At 42.9% G+C, this 26,330-nt stretch overlaps 1 protein-coding gene across 1 annotated transcript in view; it reads left to right on the top strand.

Annotated features, from left to right (window-relative positions):
- Nckap5 (NCK associated protein 5) overlaps nucleotides 1-26,330 on the top strand; it is an 809,936-nt gene that overhangs the window by 74,697 nt on the left and 708,909 nt on the right. The gene's annotated exons all lie outside the window — the stretch shown is intronic.

Raw genomic sequence — 26,330 nt, 5'->3', positions numbered from 1 at the left:
AGTTTGCTCTGGGAATCCTAGTCTCTTCCTTCTGAGGCTGAAATTATGGGTGGGGTATCATACCTACTTGGCATTTATGTGGGTTCTGAGTATCTAAATATCAGTCCTCTTGCATACATGGCTAAAACTTTACTGCCAAGACATCTCCTCAGCTTGATAAATTTCTTTTTACACTTTTTATTACCACTATTAATTATATATAACAGTTGGCTTCATTATGACATCTTCTTGCATGTATGTAATGTATTTTAACCATATTCACTCTCTATTATCCTCCATTGCCCCTTCTGCTGATGCCCTTTCTACTCCAGCTAGTGCCTCCTCTACTGTCTAGTCATTTTTGTGGCTTTTCGGTGTCAATGGGTTTGCTTAGAAGAGAATGGGTAAGATGTTATTTACAGGACCGTGGGCGACTTAACATTGGATACGACACCTAGGAAAATGTTTCTGCCTTACTCCCCCAGAAACCATTAATTGCATATAGAATCTTGCAGAGGGTTGTGGCCTCAGGAGCCCAGGTGACATATGTATTTTAATTTCTCTTCACAGACTTTAGCCCATTAACTAACTGGCCATTGAGGGACTTTGCTGACGGACCAGATAAAGGATGAACTCAATGTACATCAAATGTAAAGGGGATGACTTCTTCGGTTTGAAGAACATGAATATCAATGATTAGCCTGATGCCATACACTGTCATTGGTGGCTTTACTATGGCACCATGCCCCCTTGAATTCATCCCAGCTTCTGAGGCGCCACTCCTCTGACAGGTTTTAATATGCAGTCAATGGTTTCTGGGGAAGTAAGGCAGAAAAGCTTTCCTCAGTGGCGTATCCACTGTTATGTTGCCCACGCTCCTGTGAATGACTTTTCATGTCTTAAGCCTTTTGATTCTAGGGAACTAGTCAGTGAGGGACAGATAAAGCAAAAACAAACACAAGCCTTATTCTAGTTTTGCTCTGTTGCTATGATAAGACACTCTGACCGGAAGCACTGTAGAGAAGAGAAGATTAATTTGGCTCCTTCGTCTAAGTCACAGTCTACCATTGATGGAAGTCAGGGCAGGGATCTCAAGCATAAACCATGGGGCAGTGCTGTTTGCTAGCTAGCTTATAGTGTCATGACTAGCTAGCCAGCTTCTTACACAGTCCACGGAGCATCTGACAGAGAACGGTACCACCCAAAGTAAGCTGGCTCCTCTTATGTAAATTTACAAGCTGATAGTCCCCACAGATATGCCCACAGGTCAGTCTGATCCCTTAGGCAATTCCTCAGTCTAAGCTTTCAGATGATTCAAGTTCTGTCAAGTTGACAACCAGGAGGATCATCCTCATCCTTCATTGAGAATCTAGGCATGTTGTATTGAGAGCAGCGCCAGGTGTCCCCATGGAAGAATTTACTCATCACTGGGAGATACAAACCCCACACTGCACTCTCTCTGCTTTGAAATTCTAGAAATAAATCACGACCACATGGAGACAGGGACTGGGCCAGATGGTCATTATTTAGTCCTTTTCAGCTCTCTGACTCAATTCTGGAGATTCAGCCAGAATGGAAATAGCATCCTGTCTTCCTCTAGGCTTGCCTGTATGCTTTGTGAGTGGTGCTGCTCTGGTAGAAAACCCTCCAGAACTACAGCATCCATGGAGCCCTGGCTCCCACTTAAGCTTGCCAAATGGATTTCACAGAGCTGAGAACATAGCTCAGTTGGTAGAGCATTTGCCTAGCACACATTAAGTCCCAGATTCCATACCCAGCACTATATATATAGGCAATAGTAGTACATGCCTATACTCCAAGCTTTAGCAGGTAGGCCTTATCGGATATACATAGGAGGATCATAAGTTCAAGGTCATGTTCATCCATATATTCAGCTCTAGGCTAGCCATGGCTTCTTTCTCAAAAAGGAATAACTACATTATTTTTGAAAATAAAGGATTCAGACAAAATAATGGATTCAGTTATTTCCTACCTATACTCTTCTTCTGTAAGACAACGCCAAAGGAAATTAATAGGACAACCAACGTTATAACCATTGGCACAGACTGTTAACTGCTAAAGCATCATAGGACATTATCCAGACATTAGCCATGGGTTTTCAAGCTGAGCTGATTACAAAGTCACTGGAGAAACTCCGTTCACAAGTTTCTGGTTCAGTAGGTTTGGAGAGGTATCCTGGAATACTTTTTTCAGTTCTGATTGTCACCCTGCTCTGGAAGCCAGTCTAGAAAATCTCAGGATCTCTCCAAAGAGATGGTGCTATCTTTATTTATTTCTTTATTTATTAGGGGTGTGTGTGTGTGTGTGTGTGTGTGTGTGTGTGTGTGTGTGTGTGCACGCACGCACGCGCATGTGCCTGTGTGCATGAGTATGTGTGTGTCAGTATGGGAGTGTGCACATTTGAGTGCAGCTGCCTACTGAGGTCAGATCTCTTGGAGCTTGAGTTGTAGGTTGTTGTAAGCTGCCTGATGTGGGTACTGAGACACAGACTCGCGTCCTCTGTGTGTGTAGTCAATATGTGCTCTAACCTCTCACCCAGCAGCTCTCCAGACTTCCAAGTCCTACTTTTGAGACTGCTGTTGAAACATAAACTTGGTTCAGGATGAGAGAGAGAGAGAGAGAGAGAGAGAGAGAGAGAGAGAGAGAGAGATATGAGGGGAGGGGATGGCTTGCCTTGCACGCTAGTGTGCATGTATAATCTCAGTGCTGGGGATGTGATGACACAGGACATGTGCATTCTTGATACTCACTGACCCTCGTGTGAAAAGTTCCAGCCCAGGGAAAAATGATGTCTCAGGAGAATGGCACCTGAGCAATGATACCTAAGGTTGTCCTCCCACTTTACCCATACACACACACACACACACACACACACACACACACACCTCCCTCTCTTCACCCTTGCAAAAAAACAGAAAACCTATTTTTGTTCTATGAAGAATTAGCAAAGTTTTAAAAACTTGTTTTGTAAACCCACAGTATGTAAAACACACGTAGTAAGGAAGAGGGAAGCCTGGACTCATTTTCAAGTTCCCTAGTTCGTTTTTATGATCTGTTTGGCTTCTGGTCAGTTAGACTCAGTGTGCTCCTGTTTAGAGCATGACGGGGGCCAAGTCTCAAGTTTGTCTGAGTCATTCTTTAGCATTTTTTATGTGAGATATTAACTAATGAGCTAGACTCCCTCATCTGGTGAAATCATGACAGGAAAAGATAACAGATTTGGAATTAAACAGGATCAGATAATGTGCTAGAGTTATATTGATTTTTCTTGAATTTGGGATATAGAATTCAGAAAAGTAGTCATTTTTAGGAATATATATATATATATATATATATATATATATATATATATATTTATTAATGGTCTTAGAGAGTTGGTAGGTGAGAGTCTAGGCAAGGTTCAGAGATGCTTAGGCAGTTACCAGGGTGGTGCAGGATGGATCTGGGCACTTTATCACATCAGGTGGGCATTATCAGGAGCATTGAGAATCCCTGCCACTTGACGACAGGGGTCTGCCATGTTGTTTACTCTTCAGGACACAATTGATAATGTTGCCAGGTATTTGAGTGTCTTGGCATTTAACCATACCCATTGTGTGTGTGTGTGTGTGTGTGTGTGTGTGTGGTACTTTCCTTCTAATCCAATGAATAAAATGGGTTCAAAGAACCTATAGTTCAATAACGTAGGTTGAATTAAAATCTTACAAAGATTCATGCATATTTTGTGAGCTACTTATTATATACTTGGCCACTATACCCTTTTCTTTCTTTCTTTCTTTCTTTCTTTCTTTCTTTCTTTCTTTCTTTCTTTCTTTCTTTCTTTCTCTCTCTCTCTCTGTCTCTCTGTCTCTCTGTCTCTCTGTCTCTCTGTCTCTCTCTCCCCTCTTTTTCTCAACAGAATTAGAGGAACATTTAAAAAAATCTATACATTCTTTTGTTAAAAATAAGAATTTTAAAAAATAAGAATTGTTTAAAAAGTCAGTGATGGCAAGTAGCTCATCAGGTAAAGTCATTTGCCTCTGGAACATAGAACCCAAGTCAAATTGCTGGACCCCACCTGATGGCAGAAAAGAACCAGTTCCTGCAGGTTGCCCTCTGACCTCCCCATGTGTGCCATGCAATATAATAACAGAGATCTAAATTTCTCTTCACATGGTTGGGCCACCCTTCCACGTAGTAATGTTGAATCTGGTCAACTTCCTGTCTAACGTGAAGTTTTCATTCATAAAATCTTAGATCTGGTCTGTTTTTACAAATTTATTAACCCCTTGTTTGTGTTTATGAGATTTTCATCTGTTTGCCCGTCTGCTTTGTGGTACTAGGGATTCAATTTAATAGACTTGTACATGCTAAGGAAACCTTTATAGATCTCATGAAGTTTGAGATTAAGCTTAAAACTTCAGTCTTTCTTTCTTTCTTTTTTTTTAAATAAGAAAGCTAAAGAAATTAAATTTATTTTTTCAATGCTCGTGACTAAATTCAGGATTCCTGCATTTTGAGCACGATAATTTGGATGTGAACTGTATCTCAGAAGGCTCCTGTACTAAGGGCTTGGTCCTTAGCTGGTGGCACTACTGTGGGATGATCTGGAAATGTTAGATGTTGTCACCTAGCTGGAAGAAATAAGTCTCTGGGCAGGGTCTTCAGAGTAGAATCTTGTCCCAGGCCCTTCTCTGTTGTTTGCTTCCTGGTTGGGGTCGGGCTGCCATGATCTTTACTTCTCTATGCCCTTCTCTATGCCTATCACCAGGATGCCCTTGCACCCCAGCCCAGAACCAATGCCCGGCTTTGTGCTAAACCCACCAAAGATGTGAGCCGGAATAAATCTCTCTCTCTCTTTTAAGTTGTTCTGAAAAGTGTCTGTCCCATATGAGGAGTCTTGTTAACCCTCTGAACAGGCACTCTGCCACAGAGTCAAGAGAATAATTTCAATCTATTTAATTTTTTTTCCCCCAGTGCTGAGGATTTAATCCAGGCATCCTATATGCTGAGCAAGTGCTGTATCATGGAGACAGCATCTCCAGCCCTGGGGTGTTCAATCAAATGTGTCATCCATGGTGAAGAGATGCCAGCCTTATCAGAAACCTTTGCTGGTTTATCTATCAGCAGTCCTTACTCAGTGTAATTGCTGTGACGTCTACCGAGACAGGGCAGTTTACAGACTGCCCCGAAAGATTCCAGTTCATGGTATCACCCACAGCCCTGCCTGTTGAGATGGCAGGGGAGGTGGTGTGATCTTCCCCGTGGTAATGATAAGAAATGAGGATTCAGAAAAGTTGCCCAGAGGGTCAAGTTCCAGCTCTGGTGAACGGGGTCACTGACACGTAACCCAGGGCTGCACTCTGTCTATACAGGGGTGCTGTAAGGAAAGCAGCAGAAGTCACTGCCTTTAGGAAATTGTTTCCAAGTGGGGATAAGCATGCAAGGAACCATGTCAAGAATAAAAATAAAGAATTCACATCATGTTGCAAAGGCAGCTACTGGTATGAGGAGGGAAGCTCCCAGACCATGTAAGTTCATCACCATGGTAATGGGGGGTCACCATGAAAAAAAAATCCCCACATCATTCTGCTGCTCTCTGTGCTGATGAGTAACAGGCTCATAAAGAGCACTGTTGTGCAAGGTCATAGGAAACCAAGCAATGAGGTGAGGGATGTGTAAGTGCCTGGGGCAGAGAGAGCAGGTAAGAGCTAGAGTCAAGTCAGCCAGCAGTTCTTTAGATGCAGAGCTCTGTGAGTGAGGCCCACCAAAGACAGCAGTCAGTTTGCCAACCTCGAACACACAGCAAGAAGACCTGGCCCAAGGAAGCCCAGCCCATGAGTTAGTACTTTGCCATCTGCTGTGTTCCTCTGAGACAGTAGAAGTGTGTCTGAGTATAATTACTAAGACAGTTTAACTTGACCTCAGTTTCTCAGTAAAGAGCATCATGGGGTTAAAAAGCCCTTGGAAAATATGTATTGACACTTGCGTTAGACACATGTATGAGATTCAAAAACAGCACAAGAGTAAAACTCTAAGAAAATAAATAAGACGAGGCAGAGTAATGAAGGAGGGTTCGGGAAGGCAGGCATATTTCCTTTGGGAAGTTATTAGCCCTTGATATGAAAGCCATGTTCCGTAGAAGTGCCTGACCTCATCAAGGTGATGGGGAAGGTGGGGTTAAAGATATTTGTCTCTGTCTAAACATTTAAAAATATAATTTCACCTTTTAATTTCCTTTCATTTTTTTTTTCTTATGCTGATTGATATGGACTCTTTCAGGAAGAGGGTATGAAGAACTAGTCAGAGGCACCGGGGGTTAGTGTCTCTCGGAAAGTGAATGCAAAGGAGGTGGAGTGTCAGATTATACCATGTGACTTGATGCTGGCTGCGGTTGATAAGGTTCTCACGTCTGGAGAACAGCAGAGCCCTTATCTTTTATGACCTGGGTGTGATTCCCTCCGAGGTGAGGGCAGTCTGATCAGAATTGATGAACCTAGGTTAATGGAGAGCCTCATGGGTCGTGAAGTTGTGTTGTGTAGTTGAGGAAAAGTTGCAATAACCCCTAAGTGTTTATTGTTTCCTCTGTTTTAATACTTAGTGGGAGATGAAAGTGAAAGATGGCTCTGTGTTCTGCTCCTCAGCAACTTTCTGTAGACAGGAGGTCTGATGCCTTGAACAAGACCCTCTCCTCTTAGCAAGAGTCCTTCAGGAGACAGGATACTGTCTGGTTAAGTTAACTGAAGTACTTTTGGTTTTGTGAATTCTGTAAATCTCCGGTCAGAAAGGCTGAGGTATTTCAGGATTGAAGAGGAACGTTCTGGGGTGACTTTTTCAATCACAGTGAATACTTTATTTTTTTGTTCTTTCACTTTCCAATTTTATGGTAGTTTTTGTTTTGTTTTGTTTGTTTTTAATGTTAAGTAATAGATTCAGTGGTTTGATGTTGTGTATAAATCTTCTTTGCAAATGCTATGATAAATGCTGTGCCCATGTGAGATTTCCTGGAGTTATAATAAGGAAATACTGATACCATTACTCACTCACTGGCATGAATCACTCCGTCATTTTCATTTTGAGAGGCAGGCCAAGTTGATGCACCTGGTCCAGATAACCTTTGGAAAGTAAGGGTGAAATCTGAAGTTTCATAGCAGGACATCAATCTCTTAAGTCAGTCAGTCTCTCTCTCTCTCTCTCTCTCTCTCTCTCTCTCTCTCTCTCTCTCTCTCGTGTGTGTGCACATGTGCACAGATGTGTGCCCTGTATATGTTTGCCTAGGAGGTTAGAGGTCAACATCAGGTGTCTTCCTTATTTCCTTCCCATTTTCCTTTTGAGAAAGAATCTCTCATTGAAGGTGAAGCATCAATTCTGCTGCGTCCATTCTCCAGCTAGCTTTGGAGGTCACTGTCTTTCCTCACTCAGCACTGCGGGTACAGACACAGACCTCCACAGCCATGCTTTTCCATGAGCTCTGGGTGCTGAACTCAGTTCCTCTTACTTGCATGACAGCCACTTACCTGATGTGTCACTGAGGAAATCCATTCCAAACAAGTTCCGATGTGTGGAGTGAAACACTGGATTTGGGGCCTAAAGGAGAGCCTGTCTCCATTTTGTCCCTCTGTAAATTCTCCTTTATTTCATCCTTTAACAGATTTTTTTTTTCAGATGTACATCACTAGAAAATAAGAATAAATAAAATGTAAGACTTGGGCTGGGGAGATGGGGTTGTGGGTAAGAGTGCTTGCTGAGCAGGCATGAGAACCTGCCTTCAGATCCATTTAAATACTAAGCATGCTCATGTGCCCGTGTAACCCAGGATTGGATGGACAAAGATCAGAGCGGCGATGGGCTTGCCGATTGTCAGCTTAGCTCGGTTGCAGGGAGAGACCCTGTGTCTAAGGAATAAGATAGAGAGTGATAGGGGAGGGTACCCAGCATTGTCATCTGTTCCCTCCAAATGGGCACAACCCCCCTCCCACATACACACACGTGTAGACGCACATCTTTCTCTTGTGCACACTTGCGCGTGCGCATGCGCGCGCGCACACACACACAACACTCGAGTACATGCACTTCTCATAACACATACCACATGTACATGCATCTCTCTCACACATACACACAGACACACAAACACACATACATGCACATACACACACATAAAGAGGGGGAAAGGGTTGGAGCTAGGGTAGCTAATTTCTACCTTTGAGCTTCTCTGTGTTGGGACTATCCATGCAAATAGTTTAATTGAACTAATTGCTTCTATATGAATGTTTACCAAGTGTCAGAGTGAGGAAAGGATGGTGTGAGGGACAGGGTCACAGCTCTGTGTTGTTTTCCTCAGTACTCTGAGATGTTGCCTGCAGCCTTTGGGGATCTCGATCCAGGCAAAACTGGATTCTTGGCCTTGACAGGAAAGAAATTCAGGATGGTCCAATATGAAGTAGGGTTAGGGATTAGTACAGATAGAAATGAAGCTCAGGAAAAGAACACAGAATACCGGAGAGCATGTGTGTGGGTGTCACTGCCAGAGTCACAGAAAGACACATGTTAATGTAGATTTTTTGAAGCAATAAAGGTGTATCAAAAGACAATTTAGCACATATTTTAAACACCAGAGTTAAGAGAAAGATAATTGGGGAAGAGGAAGACAAACCTCAGTGTGGGTACAGGCTCCTCAAGGGAGAACCTCAATGAAGTTTCTGAACATTAGCCACACAGACCATTTTGGTGACTCTCAAGTTACATCTTAAAAGAGTTGATAAGGAAAAAATATCCACTATTTTTTTTTTCTTTTAGATTTTAGTTTGATTCTGGAAGTACCTTAGATGATGTTACTAGTCTGATAAAACCAGGAGCCACCAGGGTTGGACTTAAGAGGAGTCCTCTTCTGGGGAGAGCCCTAGAAAACAAATGGATGCTTACAGCTGGGACTGGACAAAGATCTTACTTAGTCAATTGTTAATTGTGCTGGACTTCTTGATTGTGAGCTGGTGAGAGGCTACATGCAGACTCTGGGCTGAGGGTCTCCTTTCCCTTCCCGTGGCCCTGTCATTTCCCATCTTTCTCTCCTGCCTCAACAGAAGAGATGAGGCAGAGTAGGGAGGGATATTTCAGATGATCAGGTATTATGCAAAAGATACTCCACATCTTTGTGTCATCTGCTTTGGATTTAACCTCAGTTCATTTCATGGAGATTTTTTTGTTGAACCCTGCCTGGTTTTCTATTCACAGTAATCTGTTGGTTGAAGCTGTGAGATTTCTGGAGCTCCAGAGCGCTCGTATTTATGGCCAGGTGAACAGGCTGAGGTCTCCTGTGACCCAGAGCCCCATGATGGGAAGCTGGAAAATAAAAGCTCACGGGTGCCATTCAAAGTCACCCCACATGTTAATACAGGTCTAAAATCCTCAAACTTGGTCCAGTGGGGCACACCCTGAGATGTATGGGTATCATGCTGCAGAGATTGGATTATAAATCTTGGGAAGTAAGCTTTCAGAAGTAATATCCGATGCAAAAAGAAAGACTCGAGGGGAAACTAGATTCCTTAATCGATTGAAAACCTGCCTTACAAAAGTTTTTACACATTTAAACATCAACCTATAAATCAAGTTAGAAATATCCCACTCAGGAATAAAGGAGTTCTTGCCATGTGAAATATTAATTGGTCTTTTCAAGACAGAGAGAACACTTCATTTAAAGGTCGTCACTGTGATGGTAGCAGAGAGGGTACAAACCCTAGAATGAAACCATCATGTGGATCTTGGGTTATCCTGCACCTCAAATGGAGAAGTGAGGCTCTTACCACACTGGTACTTGGGCCTGCTCTGCTCCTTTTTCTGGACTTCTCTTGCCTTTGATGACATAGTCCTTGGCAGTTGTTCCCAACTATTTATTAGAAAATTATTTGAAAAATAGACCTTGGACTTTGGCTTGAAATTGGCCTATGGAACTCCTGGAATTATAAAGGAACGCCTGGAGGAGCACTGAAATCTCAAAGATAATTTCTCTGCAAAATCAATCAGCAATTAGTGAATCACAAAAGGATGGACATGAAGCTCATGGCTATTCCTTAATTTCCTGTAATCCACATTCTTCTTCTGGAGTAGCAATGAGGCCTGGGACGCTCCTGTAGGAAAGGAAACCACGTGATTAGCAAAGTTAAAATCCAATTTGCATCTAAAAAAATGGAGCAAATGCTCATGTATGTGCAAATGAAATGGAAAAGGGCTGTAGGTAAAGTGGTGGAAACCTAAACAAAACAAACACTTCATTTTCTTTTATTGTACACAGTGACTATTAATAATATATGGTACCAAGTCAGAACCGGTAAGCAGAGTGTGTGTGTGTGTGTGGGGGGGGGTGTGCAATAGTAGCTGCAGGCCTGTGGCTCACCATTGATGCTAGTGAGTTACCGCTCCCGAGTTCACATAAGATGCAGATGGAGCAAGACATTTGGTGAAGTCAGCATCAGTGGACTGCTCAGAAGGGGAACCAATAAGAGGGCCAGCAGCAGGAAGGACTCTTTGGAGGATATTAGAAAAGGATTAGAAATGAACACATAAGGTTATTCTCCCTCTTGCTTCTAACTGGCAATAGTGCTTGAAGAACTCTATTCATGCCTCATTATAGATCACCAAAGTGGTTAAAAAGTCCATTGAACTCCCCTTATGGCAGATGAAGTAAGAGTTCTGAGGCTGGGGATGGGGCTTCTTGGCATAGTGCTGGCCTAATATGGACAAAGGCCACATTCAAGCCCTAGCCTCACATTAATTGGATGCGGTGGCTAGTGTATAGACTCGGGCCTCAGGAGGCAGGAGAATCACAAGTTCAGCATCATCCTCGGTTACCTAGCTAGTTCAGTGCCAACCTGAACTATGTTCTTGGTGTAGTGGTTGTGTGTGAGAGGGGTGCAGGAAAGGATCTACTGTCATAGCTGTTCCATTAGTAGGAAGGCTTCTACTGTGTGAGAGAGAAAGAAAAGATCCTGAGATACCTGGAGGGGTCAAGAGCAGAGAGGAAAGTGGATGCCATGGTCAGGGATAGGGAAGTGGGTGAGAGTAGCAGGAGACTTGAGAAAGCGTTGTGGCAGCAGAGTGTCGGGTGGGCAAGTCGTGCAGATTGTAAGCAGTGCTGCAGGGAGGGGCTTTGGACTTAGCAGCCATAGAACTCCTGAGGCTTGGGCTTAAAACCCTCAGTGATTCTAGTGCCCCTGGTTTTCAAGATCTCTCTCTTTTTCTTATTAATTTTATTCACTTTATAATCCCCTTCCTCTTCTCCTCCCAGTCCCATCCCTATTTTCTCCTCCATCCCTCCCTTTCCCCACTCTCCCTGCCCCCCATGGCACATCAGCCCTGCTGCGCCCAAGTCACATCAGGACTAAGTACATTCTCTCCCACTGAGACCAGACAGGGCAGCCCAGTTAGGGGAAAGGGATCTAAAGACAGGCAACAGAGTCAGACAGCCCAGCTCCATTTGTTAGGGGAACCTACATGAACACCAAGCTGCTCATCTGTTACATACGTGTAGGGGGCCTAGGTCCACTCCGTGCATGCTCTTTGGTTGGTAATTCAGTCTCTGTGAGCCCCTGTGGGCCCAGGTTAGGTGATCTCTTAAATAAATTTCATGGTTGTCACGTAAAATGACATTTGAATCAAGGAATCTGTAAAGGGTGGAGAGTAAGTTGCAAGAACTCAAGAGACAGATGGGTACCAAGACATGTATAGCTTTCTTCCAGTCAGCTTTGTGTCTACACTGATACTTGCAGATTAGGATATGAATTGAGATCAAATCCAGAGGCTGCTCAGGATCACTTCCCAACAGGGCTACAGTCTCAGAATGAAAATAGTTGGTGTTAGATCCACCAAGAAATAGACCAGAGCACATGCCTCTGGGGACCAACTTGAAACAGTAATTTAATTAAAAAATTGGAGGGCTAAAAGAAATGTTTCTTCTTTGAAAAAAACAACAACAACAACAAAAAAAACCAAAAAAACAAAAACAATTCAACTCCAGTGCAGGGCTGAAGACACGAGGAAAAAAATTGTTTTCTTGTAGAAGGTAAACCATATATTCTACCAGAACAAGGTTATTTATTCACAACAGCAGCAGCAACCACAAAATCACAAAGCACAAAGGAAAATTTAGCCCATAGATGAGAGAGGAAATAGCAGAGTCAGACCATCAGATGCTGTTGAGATGTTCACATATGCTGTAGAGTCCTGCCGTTCTGTGTGGTAGCAGAGATGACTAGCCACCCAAAATCAGCTCGAGAGGTTGGGAGATAGCTGCACAAGCATGTGGGCCTGAGTTTTTGTGTCTGACACCCACATAAAATGTAGCTTTGTTTCCCCATACTCATAACCCCAGCACTGAGGAGAGAGTGACAGGGAGATCCAGAGCTCATTGGCCAGCGGCCTGTCTCATCGGTGCTTCAGATTGGATGAGAGGGTCTGTCTCAGAAGGTAAGGAGAACGATAGAGAAAGTTGTCCATGCCAAACTTTGGCTGACACAAGACCTGTTTATATGTGCATGTGCAGTTGCACACACATGCGTGCGTGCACACACACATAGTAAAATATGAAATTAAAAACATCACAAAGCACCATTTTTCTTTTCTTAACTTTATTAATTTTACATCTTGATCACAGTTTGCTCTCCTTTTCCTCTTAGTCCCTTTCCTCCATCTCCCCTCTCCTCCAAACCCATCCACTCCTCCTCATGTTCCTCTTCATTAAAGGGCCCGCCCGTCTTAATGGATATCAACCAGCCATGGTATAGCAACTTGCAGTAAAACTAGGCCCCTACTCTTCTATTAAGGTCAGAGAAGGGAACTTAGTGGGGGAAAAGGGTCCCAAAGGCAGGCAGCAGAGTCAGAGACAGCTCCTGCTCCCACTGTTAGGGGTCCCACAAGAAGACCAAGCTACACAAGTGGAACACATGTGTGGAGGAGTTAGGTCAATCCCATGTAGGCTCCCAGTTGGCAGTTCAGTCTCTGTGAGCCCCTATGGGCTCAGATGAGTTGATTTTGTGTTTTTTTGGGGGGTGTGTGTGTCCTTGACCCTCTGGCTTCTATAATTCTTCCTCTTCTTCTGTGGGATTCCCCAAGCTCTGCAAGTGAGGTAACCCAGACCCAGAAAGATCAACAACGTATGTACTCACTTACAAGTGGATATTAGCCATTAAGTAAAGAATAACCATGCTAAAATCCACAGACCCAAAGAAATTAAGTAACAAAGTGGGCTCAAGGGAGGGAGTGTGTGACTCTCACTAGAAGGGGAAACAAGTAGACATTGCAGGTATTGGGAGAAGGGGGGCTGGACAAGGTAGAGATCGGGATGGGAGCAGGAGGGATCAAGTATGAGGAGGGTGGAGGGAGAGAGTATTGGGAGAGACAACTGGAATCAGGGGGCATCTCTGGGATGAGCTAGAAATCTAGTGCAATGGAAACTCTACAGAATCCATGAGAGTAACCCTAGCTAAGACTCCTAGCAATGGGGAATAAGGAGCCTGAACCCACCATCTCCTGTAACCAGGCAAGGCTTCCAGTGGAGGGATTGGGACACCGACCCAGCCACAAAATCTTTGTCCTACAATTGGTCCTTTCTACCTGATGTGCTAGGGTAAAGGTGGCAGAAATTGTGTGAGTAGGCAGCCTGAGACCCATGCTGTAAGATAGCCCACCTCTGACACAGCCCAGAGGGCCAAGAGCTAGAGTCTGAATAACCCAGAGACCCAGGATGGAATGAAACACAAATGGAAAAAAACAAGTCAATGAAATGATTCCTAATGATATTTTGCTATACTCATAGAGAGAGGCTTCACATCAGGATCTGATGGAAACAAATGCAGAGATCCACAGCCAAATATTAGACAAAGCAACTTTTAATATAGCCCATTTTTATTACATCAAAAGAAGACTTTTTCTTTTAAAAAAAAAAAGAAGCCAACAACCCCTTGCAGTAGCATAAATACTTTGTATTCTGTATTTCACTTATTTATGAAATTTTGGTTGTTGCCTTCAATTTTAGTAATTTTTTCTAAAGTATTTTTTCTGAGAATAAACATACCTGCAAGAGAGTATTTTCCTCTATAACAAAAAAGTCATGTTTTGTTCAAGATTACACCTCTCAGCTATTATTAACTTATTTCAGTTCCAATTCTGTTGCTTAAAGAAAAAATATTTTATGTATTAATAGTTTGTGGTTTGTGCATGGCTGTTCTAGTTAAAAGTTAAATGACTTTTTCCCCCCGACTTGTGTTTCAGACATCTCTCCTCATGTTAACTGTCATTCTTGTAAATGAGCTACAATTATTCTATCCTAAAAAGTGTAAATTAAAATTTAATTCCATTTAAGTTCATAATACAAAGTATATTGGTAGGATATTTTTTAGCCCCCTGGGTACTTAGTAGTAATAAGATATTTATGGCAAAACCAGGGTAAGAATATATTGCTCAAATTGGTAATATGCATAGAATTAAATTATATTGGCCTCCCTTTTAAGATTTATTCCATCATTAATTCTAAAATCAGGTAGCTCTGAGCAGACCTCAGGCGATACAATGATTCATTAATGAGTGTATTTCAGCCTTTCCTGTGATCCGCTTGCTAAGTGAGCGATTTAGGACTCTGTCGAATAGCAAAGCGTGTAGCTATGAACAGAACCATATTGGGTGGTTAAATACATGTGGGCTAATTTTCTGGTTAGTGTTGGAAGGGAAGAAAGTAGTTATAGGGCTCTTATCAGACAGAGGACAATCGAGAAATCATCAGACTGCCTCTCAGTTCTGAATAGCTCTTTTTCCCCAGTCTTCTTACTTAATGTCTTTTTCCTAATTAAAATATTATTAAATTATTCTTAAATTATATTAAAAATTATTTTTTGCTTGAGTAAGGTATGGGCTGTATGTGTGTTTGTAGATATGTGTGCATGTGTGCTCCCATATGTATGCTAGAGTATGCAAGTTCTCGTGTGCACCTGCATGCATGTATGTTAACGTCCATACGTGTGCTTATGTATACAAGTGTTTGTGTGACATATTCCCAGATTTCACAAGGCAGTAACCTCAGGGTCTCCTAGAGAAGAAGGTTCATATCAGTCATGTGTAGTACAAGTGTGAGATATGTGTATATGTGTATATATATGTTTCTATGTGTGCAGTGCATATGCATATGTAGGCCAGATACTCGGGTATTGTTCTTCAGGTACCACCCACTATACTTTCTGACATAGGTTTTCTTATTGGCCTGAAACTGGCTCAGCAGGCAAGGCTGGGTGGCCAGTGTCTCCCTCCCCAGTGCTGGGATGATAAGTTTATGCTATTACTCCCAGATTTTCTCATGGGGGCTCTGGGCATGGAACCCAGACCCTTGTACTTGTAAGACAAGCACTTTACCAACCAAGCCATTTCCATAGCTCCCATTTGAAAGATTTATTGATTTCCCTGATGTCCCTCTATGTGGAGATGAAATTCATTTATTCCAGATGTCACCTTGATGACATCAAGCAACTCAGCATCCATGAGTTCTGAGACCCTTTTTCTATATGCGTTTACGTTGACCCACGAATCTTAACAATAAAAGCTCCTGCATTTCACCTCTTAGGAGTTTATTTTTCCATGGGGTAATTTTTTTTTTTTTTTTAAAACCAAAGCCTTCTGTCACATTGTAGATTTAGAAGGCAAGTGCATGCCATGGAACAAGGTGGTAACCCATCCCCCACTCCAGTCTCCAGCTATTTTTGTTGGATGGCCTTGATCCTGTGGTCTTCTCCAAGTCTTGAACTGACTTTGCACATCTGCAACATCTGGATGCTCAGTGCATCTGTCCCTCACATTCTTATCTTGTGCTTGATGCTTAGGGGATGACTTTTAAGCTGCTGACTCTGGGGAGTAAAGAAGGAAACGTGGTAACTCCTGCTGGCCACTGAGTGCACAGACACAGACATACACATCACACACTTGTAGAGCACACATACATATGTCAAATGCACATATGCACATAATAATAATAAACGTTAAGTGTTGAGGATCCAAATTCAAATCCTATGCCTCTGCAGCAAGTATTTTATCAACTGAACCATCTCCTCAGCCCTAGGTCTCGAATCTTTCTAGAGCATTCCATGCTAATCTGTGTGGAGGGAAGTTACATTGCTATTCTACCTTGGATATAGCACAGCTATTTCTGTGGGTATTTTTCCTGAAACATCAAATGGAAATTACCCTCAGTGATGGGGTTTTGTATCTTACCAAGAGAAGAGATTCCTGAAGGTCATATTGTATGTTTGGCTTACAGACCCTGGAAGCTGTTATCTTAAAATACTGTATATCCACTTACAGAATGGATAGATGATTATATGATTAGTGGGAGCTAGTAAAGATCGTGGAGATTGTAGCCCTGATAAGGCCATCAGAAACAATTTGATCCAATTGTCCCTGGTACCAGGCAGGCCTCACGGGAACCACTTTGTCTGATGGAAGCTGTATTCTCATCACTCCCTGTGGAAGCCAAACCCCACTTCTGTATGAAATAGGATGCACCTAGGTCCTGACCAAGCATCTTCTTTTGCATGAGTATGGTCTCCTACTAGTGCTGAGGGGAGATGCTTCTCACTGTAGAGCCAGAAAAGGCACTGCTGAGGCCTGACAGGAATTGAGATATAAATCTTATTCCACTAACAATATACCCTACTGTTCCATTGACTTTCTATTTGGCCATTGAAAGCACTGTGGTCAAATATGTAGATATACCATCTGCAAGGACTGCTAAATCTCACTCCCATTTTGGCAATATTTCCCAGAAATGTACACTTTTGTTAAGAATAAGATAAACTAATCCAGTTGTGAAATTGCGTTTGCTTTATAGAGTCTATGCGCAGGAAAGGAAGAAACAATTTGAGACTGGTTTATTTCTTATTTGTGATCAGCCTCTACCATCCAATTTTAGAATATCCAAGCTATTTATTCTATCAGTTAGGGGCTGCACCATCCTTCAATCAAGAGGCAAAAGATAATGTGGTCTGTGTATGCAGAGGATCTGCTGTTCTTCTGTGTAACAGAAGTTCCATAGGATGGCAGTATTTGTGGCCTCGGGTGTCATCAGGAAGCTGCAATTTTTATGCTTTCTTTCTTACCATTCTTCTCAGTGTGTGTACGTGTGCATGTCAGTTTGTGTAAGTGTGCATCTATGTGAAGATATGCATACATGTGTGTGCACGTTTGTATGTATACACATGTGTGCAAATGTATATGGAAATCAGAGGACAACCTGGGTGTCGTTCTTCAGATTTGTCCACCTTGTTTTTTGAGAAAGTTTGACCAACATAGAACTTGCCTAATAGGCTGGCTGGCTGGCCAGAGACCCCCAGGACTCCACCCATCTCTGCTTCCCCAGCACTGCAGTCATGAGCACGCACCCTCACACATGATTTCTTTGATGTGGGATCTGGGGATTGAACTCAGGTCCTCATGCTTGCGTGCCAGCACTTCTCCTACTGTGCTATCTCCCCAGCCCTCCTATCATTCCACACTGTAAACCACTTCCCTGTTACTTCAGGCAGAGTGTCTAGTCAGGAAGAAGAAGAATAAAGAGGGGAGAAAGGCATAAGAGCACTTAGGAGTTCTCTCAGGAGCCCCAATGTGGTAATACCTGCGGCTTCTACTCCATCTCTCCCCTTTTCTGAAAGGAGCCTGGGACATGGCCTTTCTCCTGGTGCTACCCCATACCACAGAGCTTTTCCTTATATAGCAGGGGTTCTCAAGCTCCTTAATGCTGCAGCCCTTTAATACAGTTCCTCATGCTGTGGTGATCCCCAAGTGTAAAATTATTTTCATGGCTACTTCATAACTGTAATCTTGCTACTGTTGTGAATCCTAATGTAAATATTTTTGGAGTATTGACAAAGGGATCATGACCCACAGGCTGAGAACCACTTGTATAAAGACTAAAGGGGATAAGGAAATTCATCAGGGAACTCCCAGGCTCTGCCACAGGTTAGACCCTTCATTTTGGTGTAATGTGAGTTTTCATGTGGAATCATGGAGAGGTAGTGTCATTGCTCGTAGAACAGTAGATAAGCAAAGAAACAAGCAAGATATTAGGGTACCAGCACCAAGGAAACAAGGCGCAGGTGGGTTACTAGGTATGGTTTGCTTTCGTTAGTACAGGGACTTCTCAGCTTCCGTGGTTTCAAGGAAATAAGTTATAGGGTGTTTTAGCCTTGACTTATTTTAACCATGATGGATATGAAGTCTTAACAGTTGCCTTTTGCTATGACCCCCCCCTCCACGAGCGCATGTGCACACACACACACACACACACACACACACACAGAGAGAGACACACACATGTGTGTGCGCATGTGTACACGTGTGTGAAATTGTGTCAAGCCCCATTTATTCTTTGTTTCTCAAAGTACAGGACTTTTTTTTTTCCTTTGAGGGTTCTTATCATCTCATTCTATTTTGTATTCTTGTTTTATTTTTTTTTAATGTAATAATTACAGAAGACTCTCTAGGTATTGAGGAAGTCTTAACTTCTGGTTAGAATGAATAAACAGAAAATTAAATGAAAAAAAAAAATCAGAAGGGAGACAGATTTCAGATTTGACCAAATGGCAGGATAGTAATAGAACATCCTACAATGATTATTTTCTTGGGTGGGACATAAACAATAGGCATGATAGTTGGAGTGCATGAGTTAAAAGTATGGGGGATGCCTAATTTGGGGCAGTACTAAAATCCACACCATTCTCACAGTCAATGTTCACTGCAGCACTTTTCATAGTAGCCAACCTGAGGAACAGACTAGGAACTGTGAAATTTCTTTAAGCCATAAAGCAAAAGGAAGTTGTGGTGGTTTAAATAAGAATGGGCCCCCATAGGTGCTTAATCATCAGGGAGTAGCACTACTTGTGAAGGATTAGGAGGTGTGACTTCACTGGAGGAAGTGTGTCACTGAGGGTGGGCTTTGAGATGTCAAAGGCCCAAGCCAGATCCACTGTTCCTCTGTCTTCCTACTGGCTGTGAATCCAGATATAGATCTTTCAGCTTCTTTTCCAGCTGTCTGCTTGCATGCTGCCATGCTTTCGACCATGATGATAATGGACTGAACCTCTGAACTGTGAGCCAACCCTTGTTATTATTATTATTATTTTTCTTTATAAGAGTTACTTTGATCATGGTATCTCTTAACAGCAGTAGAACATTGACTGAAGTAGAAGTCATATCTTTAGTAGGAACATGATTTCAGTCTGAGATAACCATGTTAAATGAATTAAGCCAGTCTCAGAAAGACAGACAGTGTATCTTCTCTCTCATTTGTGGTTCCTAGATGGTGTGTAGGTACATAAAAATATATGTATATATTGAAGGCGTGAAATTGTTGAGAAGCTGAGGGGGAATAATAGGGGTGACCCTATGAGGGTCTTTGCTCAATGTACAATGTATATACATGGAGGAAAACTTAAAGGGAAAAATTTAAAGAACCATACAAGGCTAAATAAACTCTAATAAAAAGTAGAAGAAGACAAAGGCATGAATTAATATCACAACACCATATTGATCATCCAGCCTTGGACTGAGGGAGAAGCCTTGTCTGTCCTGACAGGAGTCAACTTGGGCTTTTCAGTAGATCACCATCTTCCAGATGGCATAACCATGCCAAAATTGTGAGCCTTTCTCTTTTTTGCCATTTCTACAAAGACTTTTCTGGAATGCTAAGACTTTGCTGCACAAGCATGGAAATCCAAGTTTTAATTCCTGTGTCTCCAGAGACCTTCAAAGAAGTTGAGGGGAAAAAATGAAATCCTTTTGAGTGTGTCCACTTAACTTTTTCAGATGACCTTGAACTGTTCTTGCAGATGTCTAGAGTGCATAGGTGTTTATATAATTGGGCCTCAGCAGTATGACAGGTCTGATTATTTAAAAAATCTCAGCCATGTTAACAGCACTTCAGTTTCTACAGAAACTAGAATCTAGAATGTGAAGAGCTAAACAACTCCCTCTTGGGCAGAGAGGGGCTTGAGTACACAACATATGGCAACATGAATGTCCAGTAGATGTGGCATGGCTCAGTGTGAACAACGATGAACAGAGATGTACATAGCAAGAGCTAACGCCACTAAAGGGGAGGTCTCTAGTATCCTGAAGTCTTCTTCTTCATACACTCTAGCCCGTGTGTGTGTGTGTGTGTGTGTGTGTGTGTGTGTGTGTGTATGTATGCACACATAGGAAGGCCAGAGGTTGATGTTAGATATCTTCCTTCATTACTCACCAGTTCACATCTGCAGGCAAGGCAGTGTCTCTCATGGAACCAGGGTCCTCCCATCCCTCTTTTCTCAGTACTGAGATTCCAGGTGAACCTGCCACCACACCTTGGTTTTATCTTGGTTCTGGGGAATCCCACTCAGGTCTTCACGCTTGTTCAGCAAGCTCTTTACCAACTGAGCCATTTCAACAGCCCTATGTTGCCTTAATTCAGGTAACACATGTAATGTTGTTCAGGATCCTGAGCTTACTGGGGTATAATTTGTACCAAATACTTGTTTTAAAGTCAGAGATGTTTTTGAATCTACAAGTCTGTGCTGTGACAAGCCTTCCAGGTGGTCCTCATGTCTGCTCAAATCTGAAATTCACTTGTACCTGCCAAGTGACCACTGAGGTTGACCTCTGCCCTCCACAAACATGCACATGGATCTACAGGTGCACATACATGGTTATGCACATACAGGTATGAACACATAGAAGGTAAATTAGTTATTTCATTGCCGTGACCTGGCGAAGGCCACAAGAGGAAAGAAGAGTTTATTTTTGGCTCACAGTTTAAGAAGTTATACAGCTCATCATGGCAGGCAAGGATGCGGGCAGAAGCAGGGGCCAGTTGGTCACATTGCATCAGAGCGTAGACATGTAGTAAGGTTAGGCTAGAAACCTTAAGGCCCATTTCAAGTGACCATCTTCTTCAGCAAAGTTCACCACCTAAAGATTCTGAGTTTGAGGCCAGCCTGGTCTACAGAGTGAGTTCTAGGACAGCCAAGGCTACCCAGAGAAACTGTGTCTCGAAAATTATCACACACTTAAAAATGTCCTGGAATCTTCAAAATCATCAATACCATCTGTAGACAGGCGAGCCTATGGGGGAGGAGCGTTTCACATTCCCATCACAATAGCAAGGAAATGTTGAAAATTGCCATCATCCCTTGAATTGAAGAGCCTTGTCCTTGCCGATGCTTGGGTCACATATTGGTTGGTAAACCATGCAGGGTAGAGGTCAGAAGTCATCTAGGACTTTCCAGCCTGAATGCCTGAGCTGTGTGGATACCTGGCATCAGTCAGGCCCAAGAAGGCAAGTTAGTTGGTTGATAGATACTGATGGAGAGTCAGTCGCTCTCTCTCTCTCTCTCTCTCTCTCTCTCTCTCTCTCTCTCTCTCTCTCTCTCTCTCTCTAGCTGGCTATAGAAAGGGAAGATTTAGCTAAAATCACATTGAACTGGTATAGTCTCAGTAAAGTTGATATGTAATGCTGGTAGAAGAGAGGTTGGAGGTCTGGAGAGGTGGCTCAGTGCTTAAGAGCTCCTCTTGTTCTTCCAGAGGATCCTACTTCACTTCTCAGCATCCCAGCCAGGAGACTTAGAAATATGTATAATTCTAGTTCCAAGGGATAGTACACTCACATACTCATGATGGCATATGCACATGTGCACGTGCACATACAAGTGTATATACACACAGACACACACACACACACACACACCCCATTGGGCACGTTGGAGTCATTGCTACATGGCCATATGTGGTGTGGCATTCCAGAGAAATGTTCAATGAGAAGATGGGCACCTCACTTATCTGCAGAAAATACTTGATTTTTTTAATGACAAAGCTGATTGCTGGAGAGGACACTTTATGCTCCCAGAACATAAGCTCTCAGATGTCTACACATGATTACATCCCCAGCCAGCTCACTGCAAATGCTGGTCTTCTGTTCTCTGCAATGTGAAATGCAGCCAACAGTGGAGTGAGACATGGTCTTCGGTGAACTTGCTTTGTCCTTAGGGAGAGCTGCTAATGAAAAAGAAGTTCAGATTCCTGGCCCTTGTGCTGATGGCAAACTATCCCACTCTGGCTGGCGTCCCCTTGTCCTATTGAACAGTCTTAGAGCATACTTCAAGGGTACATCGACCCAGTGAGACATCACTCACTGAAGTTAGCACAGAAGAACATGGAAAGAAGGAAAAGGGCACACTGAGTGGAGAAATTAGTAAAACCTTTTTACTTTGGCATGAAGAGACAGCTCAGTCAGTGAAATGCTTGTATGACAAGCACAGGGACCAGAGGTTGACCCCCCAGCACCTACAAAAAGCCAAGCATGGCCGTGTACACTGTAATCAAAGCATTGCAGAGGTCGAACCATGGGATCCTTGGGTCTCATTGGCTAGCTGCTCTAGCCTATCCAGTGAGCCCCATGCAAGTCCACCCCAAAGTGGACAGCATGTAAAGAGAAACAAGAGCCAGATTCCTCTCCTGTGCACACGTGCATACACACATGTATGCTTATACACTTCCACACGTGTCAGCATTGCCCTTGTGAAAATCTCTTTAAGCTATGTGGATTTGCTTCCTGTTTTCTCTCTGTTAACAGACCAGTGGTCGTCTACCCTGATTGATGGGTTTCATGCAGGGTCAGGCAATGCAGCTCTAGAGCACTCTAGAGCATAGGCACGTAGAAGGGAGCAGGCACACATTCTTCCTGGGGTACATGGGCAGTTCTGTCCCTACAGCTGCTGTCAAGCCCCAGAACCCACGTGGAATTTTGAGTGGGGGAAACATAGCCTTGTAATCCTAGCCTTGGGGTTGTGAAAACATATAGATCATTAGGGCTCATTGGCCAGTCAGTCTAGATACAATGGTGAGTTCCAGGCCAGTAAGAGACCTTGTGTTAAAGGCATCAGGAAGATAATGATAGAGTAGGACACCAGACATCCTTCTCTGTTCTTATGCACAGTGTGCACTTTCACACATACCTGCACATACATACATGCACACATCCCCATACACAAAGTTTTAGCCAAAGCATAAATGTAATTTAAAAGCATATTTTAAACAAATAAAGTCTGGCATAGTCCCAAATCCATAGCACCAGAAGGTTTAAAAAAAAAAACAAACCCACAAATCTTAATATGATTGTCTCCTAGAAGGGCAACAATTCTAGAGACTACATTAATGGAATGGGGGGAGGTTATTCTCTTCTGTATTGGATCAGCCCAATTATACTGAGAATAAGTGTGTTAAGCAAGGATCAGCTCCTGGGCTTGATGGATGCACTGGAATGTAGTCAGAAACTAATGGCTGAGATTATAAAATAACACAAGGGGATATTACCCGAGGCTTAGGTGATCGAGTTTGGAATGTTAGCCTAAAGACTACGGGCAGGCTTGGACTGAACTAATACACCTTTAAATTTTCTAATCTTCAAAGGTTGTTTGGGTATTTGGGAGATGTTCAGTTTGGCCTGTGTTGGCCCAAGAGGCCAAATTTAGATCTCTTGAGCATGTCTGTGAGATTCCTCTTCTATACCTTGTGATAACTCTCTGCTGGCCTCCAGGGGCTGCCTAGAAGAAGATGTGTTGCCAGAACTTGAAGTGCACATGCCTAAAGGAAAAGGAATTTCTCATAGTGGCTAGGTGCTTAGGCTGGGGAATGAAGTCTGCTTTACAGGCCAAGTGAAGGCTCTGTCAGTAAAGTGCGTGAATGCACGCAGGAGGTCCCAAGTCCTAGCATCAGGAGGTAGGAGGCGTGTCAGAAAGCTGCAGGAGGGGTTCACCCGTCCCTCAGCTTAGTATACTCAGTGAGCTCCAGGCTGAGAGAGACTTGGTTTCCACAAACAGGGTGGATGGCATCTGAGGAGAGACCGAAGAGATTATCCTCTGAACTGGACATGCATGCACACATGTGCACCTGCACACACATATGCACATGCATACTTCAATACTCACAGGCACAGGCACAGAAGAAACAGTGCTATGCAACATTTGTGAGTCCCTTGCTTTCAAATTGTATCATTTTCCTTTAAAAGAACCTTCTGTAAAACTGGGAGATCTGGATGATGTGTAATGAGGTCATTACTTAATTCAGTCTCTATCACTGAAATCAATATGGCCCCTAAGAGAAGAAGGGAGATGAGCTATAGGGTAAGATCCTGGTACATGCATAGATCTTGTGGACAGAACATTTTAAAATCCAGGTCATATCATTAAAATAAACTACGACGGCCTTTTAGCAAAATCTGTAATGTATTTTCTTATCCAGAACATTCGCAATATGAAATCAATGTTTTTTGTTTTTTGTTTTTTTTTTTTTTGGTGTTTTTTTCTTTTACCAAAAGGGGATTCTCACTGTTGGGAGTGTACCAAATGTTGGACTCTTTCAAATTTTATTATATCTGGATCTAGTATTTCCATCTTAGGGAGGAACTATATCTCTTGTGGTTTGAAAAATCTCATTCAGATATTTTGTTGATTTCTCATGACTGTGACATAAAATTCCTTTACATATTCTTATTACAAAATATATTCCTCCTAATTGCTTTTGCCTGAGGGCCCACAAGCTTCTGATCTCCTTTTCATGTGTCTGTGAGTGTGCTGTGCATGTGCGTGCATGTTCAGCTGTATATGTAGAAACCTAAGGTTGCTATCGGGAGTCTTCCTTAGTCGCTCTGAGCTTTACTCTCTAAGGCAGGGTCTCTTGATCAAACACAGAGCCTGCCAATAAGGTCAATCTAGCTAGCAGGCTTGCTCTGGGCATCCCAAGGCTAGAGTTAGGAGTGTGTTACATTTACATGGATGCTGGAGATCAGAACTCTGTTCTTCGTTGTATGGCAACCACTTCATCCACTGTGCCGTCTTCCCTACCGAGCTCTAAGTCTTCATGGTAAAGCTGAGAAAGAGTGAGGACCAGGGCAGAAAGCAGTTTCTGATATCAGTGAAGGTTCCTGGTAGTTCTGCAGCCACGCATTCATGAGCTTCCCACGCTGGAAGGTCTCACAGATTTGCTGGAAGCTCATATATTGTCCCTTTTCTTTTCCTGCTTGTTTTTAGGTACCCCCAAAATAAGAGCAAAATATTCTATATGCAAAAGGACTGACAAAAAAGAGTAAAAAATTTAACGAGAGGTATTTTTTTTTTCACCTTAACAGGTTAATGACTAAAATACTTTGACATCTAATTAAGTTACACTTTGAGTATGCAGACTGTGTTAATTTGGGTTAGAGTTGCTATGATGAAACACCATGACCAAAAGCAAGTTGGGGAGGGAAGAATCTACATCTATAGTCTATCAGCAAAGTAAGTCAGGACAGGAATTCAATCAGGGCAGGAAGCTGGAGACAGGAACTAATGTAGTCACCGAGGGGTGCTGCTTACTGGCTTACTTCCCATGATTTTCTCCGCCTGCTTTCTTATAAAACCCAGGACCACCAGCCCAGGGATGGCTCCACCCACAATGGGCTGGGCTTTCTCATCAATCACTCATTAAGAAAATGTTCTACAGGCTTTTCTACAGTCCAGTCTCATGGAGGCATTTTCTTCATTGGGGTTGCCTCCTCTCAGATGATGCTATCCGGTGTCAAACTGACATAAAATTAGCCAGCATATGGACTTAAGACATTGTGCTACCAACCTCTGCTTCTGCAGGTTACTATGTCGATTGCTTCATGTATATTCATAGTCTATGTGGATTGCTAAGATGAGTCTGTTCAGCAATGAGCATAGAGCTCTGTGGGATCAATGACCTACTCCCATGGACTGTCATCTGGAGCACTGTGTGAAAGAGCCTCAGGTAGATACATCAAGACTGTTGCATTGGCTTGATCTCCATCACTGTTGCTAAACACCTGAGATAACCGACTTGTGAAGAAGAAAGGTCCATTTATTTAAAGGTCATTTGGGGTTAAGGTTTGGTGGTTGTAGCTATGGTCATTCGTGTGTGTGTGTGTGTGTGTGTGTGTGTGTGTGTGTGTGTAGACTTGGTGGTGAGGGGCAATGGAAGGTGCCTCATTTGGTGTTAAAGTTTGGTGGTTGTAGCTATGGTCATTCTTGTGTGTGTGGGGGGGGACTTGGTGGTGAGGGGCAATGGCAGGTGCCTCTGTGTGTGTGTGTGTGTGTGTGTGTGTGTGGACTTGGTGATGAGGGGCAATGGTAGGTGCCTCATTTGGGGTTAAGGTTTGGTGGTTGTAGCTATGGTCATTCTCGTGTGTGTGTGTGGGGGGGACTTGGTGGTGAGGGGCAATGGTAGGTGCCTCTGTGTGTGTGTGTGTGTGTGTGTGTGTGTGTGTGTGTGTGGACTTGGTGGTGAGGGGC

This window comes from Mus pahari, chromosome 5 (genome assembly GCF_900095145.1).
Source record: "Mus pahari chromosome 5, PAHARI_EIJ_v1.1, whole genome shotgun sequence".
In the NCBI taxonomy this organism is placed as follows: domain Eukaryota; kingdom Metazoa; phylum Chordata; class Mammalia; order Rodentia; family Muridae; genus Mus; species Mus pahari.
Note: the sequence above shows the minus strand (reverse complement) of the source record. Positions and strands in the feature narration are given on the sequence as shown.